Source organism: Oryctolagus cuniculus, assembly GCF_964237555.1.
Source record: "Oryctolagus cuniculus chromosome 17 unlocalized genomic scaffold, mOryCun1.1 SUPER_17_unloc_1, whole genome shotgun sequence".
In the NCBI taxonomy this organism is placed as follows: domain Eukaryota; kingdom Metazoa; phylum Chordata; class Mammalia; order Lagomorpha; family Leporidae; genus Oryctolagus; species Oryctolagus cuniculus.
Window position 1 is genome coordinate 884,176 of NW_027208202.1, and position 20,311 is coordinate 904,486.

At 40.1% G+C, this 20,311-nt stretch overlaps 1 long non-coding RNA gene across 1 annotated transcript in view; it reads right to left on the minus strand.

Annotated features, from left to right (window-relative positions):
• LOC103346842 (uncharacterized) overlaps positions 1-20,311 on the minus strand; it is a 399,916-nt gene that overhangs the window by 260,647 nt on the left and 118,958 nt on the right. The gene's annotated exons all lie outside the window — the stretch shown is intronic.

The following is a 20,311-nucleotide window of genomic DNA, read 5'->3' on the forward strand; positions in this document are numbered from 1 at the left end:
TGTTTATCTTTTTGGGTGACCCAATAAAACTAAGGCGATTTGGAATTGGTTCATTGCCATTCTCCAGGTTCATGGGGTCCTGATAAACTTATTTTCTCTTGGGAAGGAGGAGTTTGTCATGAAGAAACTTTGGAGCATATTTCAAAATGGTTGTTTCCCCCTTCCTGCTGCTTGAATAAAGACCTTTCTCATCTCTGTACTGTGAGAAATTGATGTGGTTCCTGGAACTGAAATTCACAAAAATGTGAAATACCCCAAGACTGTGGCTCGAAGGAGTTTTCAGTCTCAAGCCAATCTACAGTTAGCTTCCATCAATTCACCAAAACTGTCATAAAGTGTCCTTATCAGTGTAAACCTCCAGTATTTTCTTCCTCAGATAAACTGATCTCAGTGGTTGTTTTCAGTATGCTCTGTCTCTTTAGATTTTGAGAAGCACATTTGTCCTGTGATCTCTGTTCTCTGATGGTTATGAGAAAAGTTGTTGGTTTTCAATTTATTCCAAATCTCTCTTCTCAGAAAATCAAGAATGTCAATTTTTGAAAAAGATAATTTATTTATTTGAAGGAGCTACAGAGTGAGGAGAGGCAGAGAGAAGAGAGAGAGAGAGAGAGAGAGAGAGAGAGAGAGAGAGAGGGAGGTCGGTCTTTCATCCACTGGTTCACACCCCAATTGGCTGCAATGGCTGGAGCTGTGCCAGTCAGAAGCCGGGAGCCAGGAGCCAGGAGCCAGGAGCCAGGAGCTTCCTCTGGGTCTCCCACATGGGTGCAGGGGCCCAAGGACCTGGGCCATCTTCTACTGCTTTCCCAGGCCATAGCAGAGAGCTGGATTGGAAGAGGAGCAGCCAGAACTAGAACCTGCACCCATATGGGGTGCTGGTGCTTCAGGCCAGGGCATTAACCCTCTCTGGCACAGCGCCGGCCCCATGGAATGTCAATTTTTAAGCTCATACATGTCATAGCCAAAACAAGGATTCTATCTTCTTTTCTATGTTGTCACATTTAAAAAAGCTTAAATTTAGATACTATATTTGCTGAAAAACATTAATTAGTAAAGTGCATCTCCTTATGAAAAACTAGCCAGCACAGTAACTGATGCCTTTAAAGGTCATGAAATGTGCAGCAATAATGTCACCTTTTAGTCTTACAGAATATAATAAAAAACAGCCAATACATGCCATCTTGATACCAGTTCTATCTGTTCTTGTCAATGCTGTTCTTTATTCTATATAATTTATACTTTATTATATGCAGGTATTTCATTAGTTTTTCTTCATTATATTATGATCAGTTACAAACACTCATACTTAATATATTCTTTATTGCTTTATCAGAAGTTTTCATAACTTTCTCCTACTTTTCCTTCTTCAAAATCAAAATAAATAAAGTCAAAGGCAAACCCAGATTTCTTTATTATTTGTCTTGTCTCAAAGTTTCAGGTTTTTGTCTATTTGTCCTCAACACACTCAATCTCCCACGTTCCTATATTTTTGGACATCGTCTACTCTTTTCTACATTATAGGTGCATAATTTCTCTGTTATTCCAAGCAAATACAGAGACCATAAAGACCATAAACAGTAGAATTGTTGTCCAACACATCTATCCTGTTCAATAATAGCAAGCAGCCTGATATTATTTAATATAAATATATCTTGATATTCAAAAAAAGATATTCAAAACTCTTCAATAGCATCTCATCATACCTGAAAAGTCCTAGACTCCTTTTCCTGTCCTATGCTGGTCTACTTGATGAAGCTGAATATTTTTATCTATCACGTATGCTATTTCAGAGCATTTTTACTATTTTTTTAAATGCTGTTTAGCAGTAGGATCCAGGCAGTTGTTTGACTTGGGATAGAAAGTATAAAAGACATAGAATAAGGGGCCATGTGAGTTTTGGAGGTGCAACATATGGGGACAGAATAGATGAGGCATCCATTGCACCTATATGATGCTTTGAGAAAACATGAGATTTCATGGAGACACTGACAAAAAAAATGAAAATTGTGTATAAGGGAAAATTCAGATTCCTGTCATCACATCTATCCAAATATCAAAATTTATACTCTGATTTCCTCTCCTAGTTTCTATAGATTAACTGAGTAGATTTTGCAGTTGTTCTGACTTTTCACTATACTCCTGGATTTCCTCTTTCTTTCATAATAATATTGTTATTTTGATACATGTGATTTTCTAGTAATTCATCTCATGCTAAAAGGGAAAATGAAAAAACTCTCGACCTTATTTTTTCATTTTTCTATGAAATACACAAATTATCACAAACTCAGAAGCTTACGTTTATAAATTTGTTATTTCACAAACTCTTTGTGTCAGCAGATGAGGGTATGAGGGAGGTGGCCATTTGCAAAGCAGCAATCAAGAAGCTAGCCATGGCAGGGTTCTCATCTAAGTGCTCACCTTGGATCAGCCTGTTTAAAAGCCTACTCGAGTATTTAGGTGACTTTATAAAGAATCTGTAAGCAATAGAATCTTTTATAATATGAGGGAATAAGGTGAGTGACAACCCCTCACTTTTATCATAACTATAAGTTTGAAGCAATTCACAAGCATTAGAAGAGGTTTAAATAGTGGCATAAATACCAGGAACTGTGTGTCATGAGAGTCTCTTTAAAAATTTGTCCACAACATTCATTAACACCTTCTTTTACTAATCTCATTTCTCTAATTCCTTAACAACAGATTAACTGGAAATGTTTTAACTTGCTGGATTTGATTTTCCCTCTCACCACTTTCTTTGCATGTATTCACGTCATGTGCTTCTCCATCATTCTACCAAAATTGTTCTATTCCAGGTCATCAATGATCTACATAACCATTGCAGAGTCAAATTGGCAATTATCAGCTCTCCTTTTCAACCTGTTACTAGCAGTGAAATCAGCTAGTAGTTATAGCCTTCTCAAAATATACTCTGAATCTAACATCCAGAATATCCATATTTACTTAATTTTTCTCTTTCTTTAGCTATCTCCAATATCATCTTCTAATTATGCTCCTTATATAAAATCTGTTTCCTTTGAAATACTCCTGCGTTTATTTTCATTTTTTTCTCTGTACTCAATTCAGTGCATGAATACTATCTTCAATTCTCATGGTTTTATATGTCATCTATAAGGGTAGACATTGTGGTAAAGTGGATTACGCCATCACTTGGGATGCCTGCACCCAATATTGTAGTGCCTGGTTTAAATTCAGGCTATTTCACATGTTTGGCTCAGCTTTCTGGCTTTGTGCCTGTGAAGTTGCAGGTAACAACGCAGTGTTTGGGTTCCTGCTACACATGTGGGAACCTTGATGGAATTCTTGATTTCTGACTTTTTGTTTTGGAAACAGTTCTCATGAGAAGTTTTATTTTTAACAAGGATTGGGAAGAATTACTTTGAAGTCTGCACCTCTGTTATGCACTTACAGATTTTCTGCTACTTTATACTTTAAATCTCATTTGAAAGCAAATTTACCGTTTTAATACATCAGTTTTGTAACTTGACAATTCATAACTGTTACAAAAGAGAAGAAAGTGAACAGTTGTGCAGGGAGAACTTGGAGCTGTGAGGGTTCCTATGACACAGCAGACACAGCCCAGGCACTGGAGGGACATCCATGGCCTCTGGAGCCGCCAGCCCAAGAGAGAGGCTCAGCCCTAGGGGCGCGGTCTCACTCGCCACTGCCCCTAGCTGACTCCCTGTGGAGGGGGTGGGAGTTTCCCCAGAGAGGGGCTCTTGGGCTGGGACCTGCGCAGAGGGACTTGGCGCCTGTTTCTCAGTCCAGGCTGAGGTTTCCCGTGGGGTTGCGCTATGATTCCACTCTGCCATCGGCCTTGACCCTGTGCCCCAGAGGAGCCAGCCCACGTGCAGACACGGAGCGGGGTTGCAGAAAGCCGCCAGCCTGGCCTGGAACCTCACTCTCTCATCCACAGAAAGCAAATGGCAGCCCTTTCGGTGAGCAGGGGAGATGTGGATCCTCACAAGAACAAGTGGGAGGCGACGCTGGGGCTCCAGGGGGCCGTCTCCTCTTCCTCACATCCATCATGGAGCTAGGCTCCAGCTCCAAGTCCACCCTGGGCACAGCAGCTGGGTCCTGCACACCCCTCCCTCAGCACAAAGCCCAGGGTGCCACGTCTGTCCCAGGCCCGGTCAGCTGCGGTGCCCTGGGGTTTGTGTTTCTTCACTGCAACAGCCTCCCCTCTGGTCCCAAGGATCTGAGGGTTTGAAGGACCGGAGCCGGAGAAGCCCACGGCTCCAGCTCCCCGCCCTCTCAGAGGACCCCGGGAACCGGACAGCTGGCCACCTTCGTGCAGGGGTTGCGTCTGTCTTCAGGGAGGGAAACCCAGGCTGTGACAGCAGAGACGTCCCCGAGGTGAGCACCAAGCCCCATCCAGGCCTGCAGCCTCGTCCTGGAGCACATGACAACACGCAGGGCCCTGTCTCACCTCCCACACCTCACTGGTGAGGGGGAGTGGACCTGGGGCCAGCCCAAGGAGGGCACAGCCGAGTGGGGCCCAACCCCTGGCCTGGGGCCAGGCACTCACTCCTCCTGGACGGCCAGATCATGCTACACGGCCTCCTCGCTGTCTAGCAGCAGGCGGATCTCCCACTGCCTCACTCGCTCCATCGCAGCAGCCCGGGCCTGGGGGGTCTTGTCTCTTCCTCGGGGCTGGGTCAGGAATCCCAGGCAGTCCAGTGGTCCCCAGCCCGCTCCTTGCTGCTGCTGAAGCTCTGGGGCCCGACGTGTGCGGTTCCTCCCCGGGGCACGAGAGAGCTGAAGACTGCCCGGATGCCCTGCTGGTGGACAGCCTCCTCCTGCTGGTGGTAGTTGCAAGGCTGACCCCTGCTGGGTGGAACAGGGGCTCTTGAGAGGAGAGTGTGGCCTCAGGGGACGCAGTGAGGCAGGACGCCCCTCCTGAGGACAGGGGGCTGCAGCTCAGGGCCGCCCCGCGGGGGTGCTGTGTGTGACCGGCCATCTCACAGGCGGGCTCATCTCTGGGAAGGGGCTCAGTGCCGGCACCTGTGCCCCAGGCTCTATCCTGTTTCCCTGCAGGACCAGCCTCTGTGGAAAGTCGGGCACTCAAGGCGTGGTGATGCCTTCCCTGAGCCCCCTCCCACTGCACATCCAGCCCAGGCAGAAGCTCTTGATTTCTGACTTTTTCCTGGCCTAACACTGCTATTGTGGGCATTTGTGAGTGAACCAAGAGATAGACACACTCTCTCATGTGTTCTCTTTAAGTCTCTTTCTCTTTCACTGCCTTTCAAATAAATACATTTTTAAAATAATATCTATGGATAAGGAAAGGTTATTTAATGGGTGCAATGACAGAGATAGGATGAATAAGTTCTGGTATTCTATTGCACAGCAAGGTCACCATAGGTAATGATTATATACTGTACTTTTTCTATAAAAAACTATAAGAAATGATTTTAAATGTTTTTATCATAAGTAAATGATAATGCTACAAAAGACTGATACATTTACTCTGATTGGGCATTAAATAATATATGCATATGTTGAAATAAATGTGATCTCTGATATTTACTTACAATTTTTATTTAAGTTCTTTTTTTTTTCAATAATGAAAATAGGGGCCAGTGTTGTGTTGTGACACAATATGCTAAGCTGTTACTGGAAATGCCATCCTCCTATGTTGGAGTGCTGATCTGAATCCCTGGTGCTCTGCTTCGAATACATCTCCCTTCTAATGCACCTGTGTAGACAATGGAAAATGGCCCAAATGCTTGGACCCCACTAAGCATGTGGGACAATGGAATTCCTGGCTCCTGGCTTCAGCCTAGCCCAGACCTAACTGTTATGGCTATTTGGGGAGTAAATCAGCAGATTAAAGACCTTTCTCAGGGCCAGCGCTATGGTGAAGCAGGTAAAGCTGCTGCCTGCAGTGCTGGCTTGCCATATGGGCACCAGTTCAAGTCCCAGCTGCTCCACTTCTGATCCAGTTCTCTGCTGACCAGGGAAAGCAGTAGAAGATGGCTCAAATCCTTGGGCCCCTGCACCCATTTGGGAGACCCGGAAGAATCTCCTGGCTCCTGGCTTCAGATCAGCACTGCTCCAGCCATTGCAGCCAATTGGGGAGTGAACCAGCAGATGGAAAACCTCTTTATCTCTCTGTTTCTATCTCCTCTCTCTCTGAGTAACTCTGACTTTCAAATGAATAAATACATCTTAAAAAAAGAGCTCTCTCTCTCACTCATTTTCTGTCTCTTTCTCTGTCACTCTGCATTTCAAATAAGTAAATATATAATACTTAAAATAATAAAATTAAACAAAAATTAGCTATGTACCAATAAATCCTAAATTTATATATTTATCTGGACCTCTTCTTTTTACTCACTTCTATTAATCTGTTGTACAATAACCCATTTTAATGTTTAATAAGAACATTCTCCAATCTGACATTCACCTCAATAGCTGAGAATTTCGATTTTCAATTGTTCAACTCTAAATAAGCATAGCCATCCTCATCAACTCATCAACCACCTTCTTTCTTTCTTCCTTTCACATAAACTAATTAATACATAATGCCTCCTTGTTGCTGTCTTCGAAATACTTCCCATATATGACAATTTTTGACCTTCTCCTTTCCTAATACTCTGGTCCATGTAATCACCATTTTATTATTGGTTATTGTCTTTACTTCAATTGCATAGTTTTCTGTTTTTCAATTATCTCAATCTGGTTTTATTATCAATATAGAAAATAGAGTAATTTACTTTCAGATGAAATTAAAACCTGTCATTCCACTTACAGAATCTTCTGATTGTCATTATCTCAGAACTAAACTTAAATTCTTTACCATGATCTAGAAGACATTCTCAAACTTATGCTCTGCTGTATTTTTATTGCTTTTGGGTTAACAATGAAATTGTGTATTTCTAATTAGTCCTCTGGACCAAGTTTAGATGAGCTCAATTTTGCTGTCAACATCCAAGAATCATAATCCAGAGCCATTTGATTAAATGCCTTCTTCTCTCCATCAGCCTGATCAGGATGTTCACCTTGGCCACTTCCTAGTCAGAGTTGCTTCACAGCTTGTCTGATCTGGTGATAGCTGGCTTTGACATCCTCAACAAACACAAGTGTGTGTAGCCTTCCATCTTCCTCATGGCAGGCTCTGTTGTCAGGCAGAATTTATGGCACGCTGATCAAACTTGTTTCTCCTGGAGGTGCACTTTCAGGGATCTTTGGGCTTCCTCTGGAATTACAGTTTTATTTGTTTTTCTTCATCCCTTCCTTCCTTCTTCTCTCCCTACTTTTTTTCTTTTCCTCCTCTCCCTTTTCCTCCACTTCCTCTTTGTCCTCTACTTCTACCACCACCACCACCACTACTACTATTTCTCCTTCTCTGCTCTTTCTCCCTTCCTCCCTCTCTCTTTTTCTCTCTCCCCCTCTCTTCCTTTCTCTCCCTCTCTCCTTGTCTCTCCAAAACAGGTGGCTGTGGATACCTTTCAGTGCTGTTTTCTTGTTTTTCTAAGCACTTGCCTTGACATCCACTTAGGGAGAGGCAGGAGCTTCTTTGTTTTGGTGCCATAAAAGGGCCATATTTCGCACTTTGCTTAAATGCAATTTACAAGTCATTTTGTTTCATAATTACACTGAAGGAGGAAAATCTAGTTACTCTGTATTTTTTTTTAAAGATTTTCTTATGAATTTGAAAGGCAGTTACAGAGAGAGAGGGAGAAACAGAAAAAGAGGAGAGAGAAAGAGAGATCTATCTGCTGATTCACTTTGCAAATGGCAGCAGTGGCCAGGGCTGGGGTGGAATGAAGCCAGGAGTTTCATCTGGATCTCCCACTTTGGTGGCAGGGGTCCATACCCTTAGGCCATCTTCTCTTGCTTTTCCAGGGCCACCAGTAGGGAGCTGGATACGGCATGGAACAGGTGGGACTTGAACCAGTGACCATATGGGATTCGAGTGTTGCAAGCTGTGGCTTTTCCAGTTACACCAGGATGCTGGTCCTAGTTATTATGAATTTTTATGTAGTTAAGAATGTGAAAGTTTTAAGCAAACAGTATCCCAAGGCTATTGTGGTTATTAGAAAGTTTGTAGAAAAATATATATTGTAGTATTAGTATTTTTTGTTCTACTAAATACTATTGGTTGAATTCTGTAATTAACATACAACTATTCTCAGGTGTTTAATTTTAACTGAAAAGTGATCCCTGTTAAATATAAGAGTGGGAATAAGAGAGGGAGGAGATGTACAATTTGGGACATGCTCAAGATGACTTGCCCCAAATGGTGGTGTTAGAAATGTGCCAGGGGATTCCAATACAATCTCATCAAGGTGGCATGTACCAATGCCATCTCACTAGTCCAAGTGATCAATTTCAGTTCACAATTGATCATACTGATAGGTCTAAGAGTCAAAGGGATCACATAAACAAGACTAGTGTCTGCTAATACCAACTGATAGAATCAAAAAGGGAGAGAACGACCCAACATGGGAAGCAGGATACACAGCATACTCATAGAATGGCAGATGTCCTAAACAGCACTCTGGCCTCAGAATCAGCCCTTAAGGCATTCGGATCTGGCTGAAAAGCCCATGAGAGTATTTCAGGCGTGGAAAGCCAAGACACTCTGGAAAAAAAAAAAAAAAAAAAAAAAAAAAAAAAAAAAAAAAAAAACGACCACCACCACCACCACCAGACACTAAATGAAAGATTTCTGCGAGTGAGATCCCAGATTACTCTCAGAGGATCTCCAATCAGACTCACAGCTGACTTCTCATCAGAAACTCTAAAAGCTAGGAGGGAATGGCGAGATATAGCCCAGGTACTAAGAGAGAACAACTGCCAGCCCAGAATATTATATCCTGCAAAGCTATCATTTGTGAATGAAGGTGAAATAAAGACTTTTCATAGCAAACAGAAATTGAAAGAATTTGTTGCCACTCGTCCAGCCCTGCAAAAGATGCTTAAAGATGTGTTGCACACAGAAACACAGAAACACGGTCATCAATATGAAAGAAGGTAAAGGAAGGAAACCTCACAACAAAAGATCACAGGGAATTCAAAGCATATATTAGAACTTATCTTTGGCAAATGACAGGGCAAAGTTACCACTTATCAGTAGTCACATTGAAGGTTAATGGCCTGAACTGTCCAGTTTAAAGACATCGTTTGGCTGATTGGGTTAAGGAACAAAACCCATCTATTTGCTGCTTACAAGAAACACATCTTTCCAACAAAGATCCATACAGACTGAAAGTGAAAGGCTGGAAAAAGATATACCATGCCAACAGAAATGAAAAAAGAGCGGGCGTAGCCATCTTAATATCAGACAACATAAACTTTACCACAAAAACTCTTAAGAGAGACAAAGATGGACACTATATAATGATTAAGGGATCAATACAACAGGAAGATATAACAATTATCAATGTATATGCACCTAACTACAGGGCACCAGTTTATCTAAAAGATTTGTTAAGGGACTTAAAGGGAGACTTAGACCTCAATACAATAGTACTGGGGGACTTCAATACTCCACTCTCAGAAATAGACAGATCAATAGGACAGAAGATCAACAAGGATACAGTAGATTTAAATGACACTATAGCCCAAATGGATCTAACAGATATATACAGAACTTTCAATCCTACAGCTAAAGATTTTACATTCTTCTCAGAAGTACATGGAACCTTCTCTAGGATTGACCACATACTAGGCCATAAAGCAAGTCTCAGCAAATTCAAAAGAATTAGAATCATACCATGCAGCTTCTCAGACCATAAAGGAATGAAGTTGGAAATTAGCAACTCAGGAATCCCTAGAGCATATGCAAACACATGGAGATTGAACAACATGCTCCTGAATGAACAATGGGTCATTCAAGAAATCAAAAGAGAAATCAAAAACTTTCTGGAAGTAAATGAGGATAACAGCACAACATACCAAAACTTATGGGACGCAGCAAAAGCAGTGTTAAGAGAAAAGTTTATATCAATAGGTGCCTACATCAAGAAATTGGAAAGGCACCAAATAGATGAGCTTTCAATTCACCTCAAGGATCTAGAAAACCTACAGCAAACCAGACGCAAATCTAGTAGGAGAAGAGAAATAATTAAAATCAGAGAAGAAATCAACAGGATTGAATCCAAAAAAAATTACAAAAAATCAGCCAAACGAGGAGCTCGTGTTTTGAAAAAATAAACAAAATTGACACCCCATTGGCCCAACTAACTAAAAAAAGAAAAGACCCAAATCAATAAAATCAGAGATGAAAAAGGAAATGTAACAACAGACACCACAGAAATAAAAAGAATCATCAGAAATTACTACAAGGACCTGTATGCCAGCAAACAGGGAAACCTATCAGAAATGGATAGATTCCTGGACACATGCAACCTACCTAAATTGAACCAGGAAGATATAGAAAACCTAAACAGACCCATAACTGAGACAGAAATTGAAACAGTAATAAAGGCCCTCCCAACAAAGAACATCCCAGGACCAGATGGATTCACTGCTGAATTCTACCAGGCATTTAAAGAACTGACTCCAATTCTTTTCAAACTATTCAGAGCAATCGAAAAAGAGGGAGTCCTCCCAAATTCTTTCTATGAAGCCAGCATCACCTTAATTCCTAAGCTGGAAAAAGATGCAGCATTGAAAGAGAATTACAGACCAATATCCCTGATGAACATAGATGCAGAAATCCTCAATAAAATTCTCACCAATAGAATGCAACAACACATCAGAAAGATCATCCACCCAGACCAAGTGGGATTTATCCCTGGTATGCAGGGATGGTTTAATGTGCACAAAACAATCAATGTGATACACCACATTAACAGACTGCAGAAGAAAAACCATATGATTATCTCAATAGACGCCGAGAATGCATTTGATAAAATACAACACCCTTTCATGATGAAAACTCTAAGCAAACTAGGTTTGGAAGGAACATTCCTGAATACTATCAAATCAATCTATGATAAACCGACAGCCAACATCCTATTGAATTGGGAAAAGCTGGAAGCATTTCCACTGAGATCTGGTACCAGACAGGGATGCCCACTCTCACCACTGCTATTCAATATAGTTCTGGAAGTTCTATCCAGCGCTATTAGGCAAGAAAAAGAAATTAAGGGGATACAAATTGGGAAGGAAGAACTCAAACTATCCCTCTTTGCAGATGATATGATTCTTTCTTTAGAGGACCCAAAGAACTCTACTAAGAGATTATTGGAACTCATAGAAGATTTTGGCAAAGTAGCAGGGTATAAAATCAATGCACAAAAATCAACAGCCTTTGTATACACAGGCAATGCCATGGCTGAGGAAGAACTTCAAAGGTCAATCCCATTCACAATAGCTACAAAAAACAATCAAATACCTTGGAATAAACTTAACCAAGGACGTTCAAGATCTCTACAATGAAAATTACAAAACCTTAAAGAAAGAAATAGAAGAGGATACCAAGAAATGGAAAAACCTTCCATGCTCATGGATTGGAAGAATCAATATCATCAAAATGTCCATTCTCCCAAAAGCAATTTATAGATTCAATGCAATACCAATCAAGATACCGAAGACCTTCTTCTCAGATCTGGAAAAAATGATGCTGAAATTCATATGGAGACACAGGAGACCTTGAATAGCTAAAGCAATCTTGTACAACAAAAACAAAGCTGGAGGCATCTCAATACCAGTTTTCAGGACATACTACAGGGCAGTTGTAATCAAAACAGCATGGTACTGGTACAGAAACAGATGCATAGACCAATGGAACAGAATTGAAACACCAGAAATCAATCCAAACATCTACAGCCAACTCATATTTGATCAAGGATCCAAAACCAATCCCTGGAGTAAGGACAGTCTATTCAATAAATGGTGCTGGGAAAATTGGATTTCCACGTGCAGAATCATGAAGCAAGACCCTTACCTTTCATCTTACACAAAAATTCACTCAACATGGATTAAAGACTTAAATCTACGACCTGACACCATCAAATTATTAGAGAGCATTGGAAAAACCCTGCAAGATATAGGTACCGGCACTGACTTCTCGGAAAACACCCCAGAAGCACAGGCAGTCAGAGCCAAAATCAACTATTGGGATTGCATCAAATTGAGAAGTTTCTGTACTGCAAAAGAAACAGTCAGGAGAGTGAAGAGACAACCAAAAAAATGGGAAAAAATATTTGCAAACTATGCAACAGATAAAGGGTTAATAGCCAGAATCTACAAAGAGATCAAGAAACTCCACATAAACAAAACCAACAACCCACTTAAGAGATGGGCCAAGGACCTCAATAGACATTTTTCAAAAGAGGAAATCCAAATGGCCAACAGGCACATGAAAAAATGTTCAAGGTCACTAGCAATCAGGGAAATGCAAATCAAAACCACAATGAGGTTTCACCTCACTCCGGTTAGAATGGCTCACATGCAGAAATCTACCAACAACAGATGCTGGAGAGGATGTGGGGAAAAGGGGACACCAACCCACTGTTGGTTGGAATGCAAATTGGTTAAGCCACTATGGAAGTCAGTCTGGAGATTCCTCAGAAACCTGAATATAACCCTACTGTTCGACCCAGCCAGCCCACTCCTTGGAATTTACCCAAAGGAAATGAAATTTGCAAACAAACAAGCTGTCTGCACATTAATGTTTATTGCAGCTCAATTCACAATAGCTAAGACCTGGAACCAACCCAAATGCCCATCAACAGTAGACTGGATAAAGAAATTATGGGACATGTACTCTATCGAATACTATACAGCAGTCAAAAACAACGAAACCTGGTCATTTGCAACAAGATGGAGGAATTTTGAAAACATCATGCTGAGTGAATTGAGCCAGTCCCAAAGGGACAAATATCATATGTTCTCCCTGATCGGTGACTACTAACTGAGCATCAAGGGGGAAACTTGTTGAAATGAAATGGACACTATGAGAAACAGTGACTTGATCAGCTCTTGTCCTGACGGTTGATGTACAATGTAATACTTTATCCATTTTAGTATTTTTTTGTTCTAGTACCATTGGTTGAGCTCTGTAATTAACACACAATTATTCTTAAGTGTTTAAATTTTAACTGAAAAGTGATCCCTGTTAGGAATTTGGAAAACATTGTGCTGAGTGTAATAAGCCAATCCCAAAGGGACAAATACCACTTGTTCTCCTTGATAGGTAACAACTAAGTGAGCACCAAAAAGGAAACCTGTTAAAGTGAAATGAACACTAGGAGAAATGGTGATTTGATCAGCCCTCACCCTGACTGTTGATGAGCAACTTGATATGCTATCCCTCTTAGTATTTTTTTTTTTGTTTGTTCTACTTAATACCTTTGGTTGAATACTATAATCAATACACAATTCTTCTTAAGTGCTGGAACTTAACTGAAATGTGATCGCTGTTAAATGTAAGAGTGGGAATAAGAGAGGGAAGAGATGTGCAATTCGGGACATGCTCAAGCTGACTTACCTCAAATGGTAGAGTTAGAAACATACCAGGGGATTCCAATTCAATCCCATCAAGGTGGCATGTACCAATGCCATCTCACTAGTCCCAGTGATCAATTTCTGTTCACAATTGATCATAATGATAGGACTAAGAACCAAAGTGATCACATAAACAAAAATAGTGTCTGCAAATACTAGCTGACAGAATAAAAAAGGGAGAGAATGATCCAACATGGGAAGTGAGATACACAGCAGACCCATAGAATGGCAGATGTCCTATACAGTACTCTGGCCTCAGAATCAGCCCTTAAGTCATGCGGATCTGGCTGAAAAGCCCATGAGAGTATTTCAGGCATGGAAAGCCAAGACACTCTGGGGAAAAAAAACCTAAATGAAAGATCTCTGCAAGTGAGATCCCAGTGGAAAGAATGGGTCATCAAAGAAGGAGGTACCTTTCTCTGAAGGGAGGAGAGAACTTCCACTTTGAGTAAATATGATCATAGTCAGTGAACTCAGGGCACTTCCATAGCCTTGGCAGCTCATGACAAGAGCCTAGGGTGATTACTGAGGCCATAAACAAGAGTGTCTCTTTGTTAAGTCAGCAACAGGAGTCACTCTGCACTTACTCCTCATGTAGGATCTTTGTCCTTAGTGTGCTGTACATTGTGATTTAATGCTATAACTTGTACTCAAACAGTATTTTTCACTTTATGTTTCTGTGTGGGAGCAAACTGTTGAAATATTTACTTAATGTATGCTAAACTGATCTTCTGTATATAAAGAGAATTGAAAATAAATCTTGATGTGAATGGAAGGGGAGAGGGAGTGGGAAAGGGGAGGTTTGTGGGTGGGAGGGACGTTATGGGGGGGAAGCCATTGTAATCCATAAGCTGTACTTTGGAAATTTATATTCATTAAATAAAAGTTTGAAAGCAAAAAAAAAAAGTTCTTATGAGAAAAACTAATTCTGTTAAATATATGTATTTTTTTGCTTTTTTGAGGTAATCATGTGTTTTGCCTTTATTATGCTAATTTTATGTTGATTGATTTACATATGGTGAGTTATCCTTCCATTTCTGGAAATCTGGCTTGAGCATCTTTTTTAATGTGCTGTTGAATTTGGTTTGTTCAGACTTTGTCCAGAATGTTCCATCTGTGTCTGTCAAGGATGCTGGCCTGTAGCTTTCTTCTCTTATGAGTACCAGCACAGCAAGTGGGGGCTTAACTTGCTACATGACAATATCAGCCCTGTAACTTGGGTTTTGAATCAGAATAGCTGGGCTCATAAAATGAGCTTTGGAGTGTTTTCTCCTCTTTGTCTCACAGAAGAATTATAGAATTGTTACAATTTCTTATTTATGTATTTTGTAGAATCCAGTAGGTAAGTGTACAGGTTTTAGACTTACTTTAATTGGATCTATTTTGTTATTTGTTTAATGGCTTTCTGGTTAGTGTCTGTTGATATTTTCTATTTTGAACTAGCTCAGTTTTGTTAGTTTGCATATTCCTAGGGATTCATCCATTTCCTCTGGATTATCAGATTTGTCTCTGCATGTTCATCCATAGCATTCTCTTATAATCTTTGGTATTCCTGTGGCATCAGTTGTAATGTCACCCTTCTTACTTATGAATATTTTTTGGTCTTCACACTTCTTTGCTTTGTTATTCTGGATAAGGTTTCATTAATTATCTTTTTGAAAGAAAAACTTTGGATCAGGTACTTTGTTAAGCATTTAGGATGCCATTTAAGATGCCTTCAGGGGCTGGTGCTGTGGCTCACTTGTTTAATCCTCTGCCTGAGGTGCCAGGTTCCAGTCCCAGTTTCTCCTCTTCCAGCCCAGCTCTCTGCTGTGGCCCAAGAAGGCAGTAAAGGATGGCCCAAGTGCTTGGGCCCCTATACCTGCATGGGAGACCAGGAAGAAGCACCTGGCTCCTGGTTTTGGATTGGTGCACTGCCATAGTGGCCATTTGGGGAGTGAACCAATGCAAGGAAGACTTTTCTCTCTGTCTCTCTCTCACTGTCTATAACTATCCCTCCCTCCCTCCCTCCCTCCCTCCCTCCCTCCCTCTCTCTCTCTCTCTCTCTCTATATATATATATATATATATAATATATAAAATAAAAAAATAAAAAGCTGCCTTCATCCTATATTGGAGTAAGTTTGGATTTGAGCCCTGGGTGTATTCCTGATTCCATCTTCCTGCTAATTGCACAATGGGAAACAGCAGGTGATGGATCAATTGGATCCCTACCATCCACATGGAAGGCCTGGATGAGTTTCTCACTCCTGATTTTGGCCTGCCTCAGCCCTGGATTTTATGGACATTTAGGCAATAAATCATAGTTGGATGATATTTCTGTATCTGTCCTGTCCCTCCCCATATATATATATATATACATATATTTATACACACACACATATATATACACATATCTGCATTTTAAATAAATGTTTTAAAAAGCATTTAGTTATGTCAATCTTTTCTATTCTTTCTATTGTTTTCATGTTTCTTTTATCATTTTCTAATCCTTGCTGTTAATTGTTTGCTAAATTTGTTGACTGTTCTTTTTGCTCCTTCCTATAGTGGTAATGCTCAGTTGTCTATTTGAAGTCTTTCTTTTTTATGCAGACTCTCATTGACTTGGACTTCCTATTCAGGACAGTTTGGGCTGCATACCATAAGTTGTGGGATAGTGTGTTTCCATTTTTCCCTCCTGTCACATAACATTCCCACTTAAAACTTATTGGCCAGAACAGGTTTCACAGTGCCCCACCTCCATACAGAGATCAGAAAATATCCCACATATCTGGAATAAATGAAAGATAGAAAACTGTGGCCAGCAATCCTAGTGTCCACCATGCTACATATAATAACTCCTGCCCTGAATAGTGGAAGGAATGCAGGATCCAGATGGTAAAGAGGCACATGAGTGGGCCCAGAGTTTAGAGTGATTCCTAGTTAATGTATGGAGCAAAAATCAGGAAAACACTGAGAACCTTTCTCACTTGGACCAGGACCCAAACAGGTCCTGTTCTTGGCAAACAAACCAGTTGTGTTAGAAGATGGGAGTATGTGTAGTTTTTCAACAGGGTTGTTGAGGCTGGATGCACCTGTGTTTCCAGAGAGCTCTAGTTTATGGGTAGAACAGTCACAATGCAGTATTTCTCTGGCTCTGTATTCAATTCTTTTAATAGCTCTGGGAGCCCATAATAGACACGGTGTTTCTGGTGTGTTCTGAAGGTGTCCTGCTTGATTTCTTCCTGGTGTCAGCCATTGGACCCCAGGCACTCTGTCTTTGTACATTTCTTGTTATTGCAGATGTCAAAAGCACAGCTCTGTCGGCACTGTCCTCCAAGGCCCTCTGGGCTGCAGAGCTGCAGTTCTACCTTGCAGTTGTCTGTGGTGAGAGTGCCACCTCTGTCCTTGCAAAATCTCTGAATGCTCTAGGTGTCTTCCTGCTGCCCTGACAAGAGGATTGGGCAGGCATCCTGGCAGAGATGCTGGCATGCCTGGCACTTTGGTCACTTCCCACGCTGACTACTGCTGGTCTTCTTTACTCACTCAAGATCCTAGGTCTTTGGGGCCGGCACAACAGCATGGCAGGTAGAGCTGCCACCTGCAGTGCCAGCATCCCATGTGGGTGCCAGTTTGAGTGTCAGCTCCTCCACTTCTGATCCAGCTCTCTGCTACAGGCTGTCAAAGTAGTAGAGGATGGGCCAAATCCTAGGGGCCCTGTGCCTGTGTGGAAGACTTTGAAGAAGGTCCTGGATCCTGGCCATCTGGGGAGAGAACCAGCAGATGGAAGAACTCTCTCTGTCTCTCTGCCTCTGCCTCTCTGTAACTCTGCTGTTCAAATAAATAAATAAATAAATATTTGTTAAAAAAAATTCTAAGTCTTCTTTTGACTTCCTCCCAACCACAGGCCTTTGTACATGTGGCCCCTACAATAACTTTGTCACCATTGCCCTTTCAAATTAATCATCTCTTGCTAAGAACAATGGCTGGAGCTATGTCAATCTGAAACCAGGAGCCAGGAGCTTCTTCTAGGTATCCCACACAGGTACAGGAGCACAAGTGCTTGGGCCATCTTCTACTGCTTTTTCAGGCCATAGCAGAGAGATTGGCTTGAAGAGGAGCAGCCAGAACTAGAACCAATGCCCATATGGATGTTGGCACTGCAGGCAAAGGACTAATCTAGTGCACCATAGTGCTGATCCAATGTTTGCTTTTACATCTTCATATTTTTTCAGTTGTAATGATTGGACTATTGCTGAATAGATTCCTTTATATTTGATGGAAACCCTACTATGGCTCCTATATTATAATGCTGAATACTACTTATAGTAAAATACTATAATTTATAGCATAATGTGTGCATTCCTTTTAACTTATTTTCATTTACTACTCTCACCTTTATACATTATCAGTATTCTCGTATAGGCTGATCATCATACTATGAGCATCACATTACCTTGATTTGCTTTTTCACTGTTACATAATCAACTTCATCATAAATTTTATGAACTCCTGGCAACTTTCCTGTTCATAGGTTCTCAGAACCCTCTTTTGCCACCATATTCAATTCCCTTTTCAGGTGATATATTTTAGCCATTTTTGGAGCTCCAGGTGATTTTAAAATTATGTTTAATTTTGAATTTCAAAAATATAACTCTAGATATAGTACATTTACTTTATCATTATCATTGGAATTGGCATGAAACTCATTTATGTTTATTTGTAAATTTTTAAATTTTTCATTATTGTGTAACTGGAATAGACTATTTTTCTCTACAATCCATTATATGTGTATACATAATATACAGTACTATATATAATGTGTGTATATATATATATACATAGTCAATTTATTATGGTTCTTATCAAATGACAGTTTTACCCACTGTAGTCACAATTTAAGAGTTTCACATCCCCCAAGACCACATTTTCTCCTCTGTAAATTAGCAAAATGCATATTAGTGATAAAAATTTAAGTACTTTTAATACAAAGTGAATACATCAAGGGTGAGCATTTGACCTGTAGTTAAAATGTTCATGTTCAAATTTGAAGAAAATGTGTTGAATTCCTGGCTCTGTTTCCTGACTCCAACTTTCTATCAATAAAGACCTGGGATATACTAGTTATGGCTCAATTAACTGAGTTCCTGCCATCATGTGGGAAACATAGATTGAGCTCCCAATTATTTTTGTTGATTCTTGTTCTGCCCCCAATATTTTGCAGGCATCAGGTATTTAGGGGAGTTTATCAGTGGATGAGTGCTCTCTCTGTCTCTCTCTCTCTCAGTCTGTGTGTGTGTGTGTGTGTGTGTGTGTCTACATTTCTGTCACTCTGTTTCAGGATATTTTAGAAAATATAAAGAGATAATAGCTCAAAATATAGCATTCTTGATCCCACCTAACTCTTGATGGCCTAAGTAATTTCATTTATCTTATTGTAGAGATTTTTGTATTTCTCTAATTTCTCATAAATTTAATTTTCTCAGTAAGCACTCTATAGCAATTATTAAGAAATTTATAATAATATTGGATATGAAAAAATGCAGCCTGGATTTTCAATATTCTGAAATAATATGAAGAATAAAATGAGAGAAATATATATGAATATTTTTATATAAACATGTGTTCTTTTTTCCCACTAATTCATGCAGTGTACAAATACATATTGAAAACCCACACTGTGTAAGACATTATTGTACTAGGCTCTGCAAATAAAACAAATTTTCTGTTCTTATTTGGATTAGAGTCTAGTGGAGAGGAAATTAAAATAAAATTACAACTCTGAATTTAGATGGATTTAGTAAGATAATGATTTAATAACCACATAATAAAATTCAATCCACACAGGGTCTAGGGAACATTTTCCTGAAGATAACATGAGTAGACTGAGACATAAAGGATTAAAACATATCAGTTAAGAAAAGAATGAAGAGTATTCCAACCAGTGTATACCACATGCTGAAGCTCAGCTGAAATTTACTTGTAGCCAAGATGAAGTAAAAATTGTTCTTTAACTCCTTACATGAGACAATCAGACACTAAAGAGAAAACCTGCATTTATCACCAATTTTCATAATAAAGGACCTGAGGCAAAGAACACAATATATGAAAGATAAAAGAAAGTTAAAGTAAACTCAAATTCTGCAGCTCCTAGCAGAGAGATTCCATGCCCTGTTACAGGGAGAGGGAACTGAGGTGTAGTGTACAGACTCCCTGTATTGATGTGATGAAGCTGGGTATTCTGGAACATCATGTCAGTGAGCTATCATAGGGAAATCTGGAGAGGAACAGAGTAATGAGAAAGAACACTGGAGACATTTGGAGGGCCTTGTTTGGATGTTTAGTGGAGTCCTAAACAGTGCATGCCCACTAGAAAAAAAAAGATTATGGGTGTGCAATCTATAAAGATTAGAGGAAATTCTTCCTTGTGTTCATAGAGAGCTGAGATTAAACATCCATTCTCAGCAGCCAGACTGAAAAACTCCCAAGTCATGGGACAATGATTAGAGTAACGAGAAAAGTTTTTGCCTTAGGACTAGGAATTTAGACATAGGCTGAGCACACAACAAATCATGAAAGCAAGACTAGAAAAGATCAAGCTGTATTTAAGGTGCTTAGCTGATCAAAAAGTAAATCTCAAAAATGATAAGTAGAAGTGTGGAAGATTTTTTTAAAACTAATAACACTCATAAAGTTATAACTTACAGTGTCAGAAATTGTCACTGTACTGGATAGGCATTAATGTAAATTATATATCACAAAAATGCATAAGTTTGAGACTGTGATGATGATCTTTGATAAAACTTCAAGTGAATAACAGATAGCCCACCAAATGGAGACATAGGAAAGTTCTG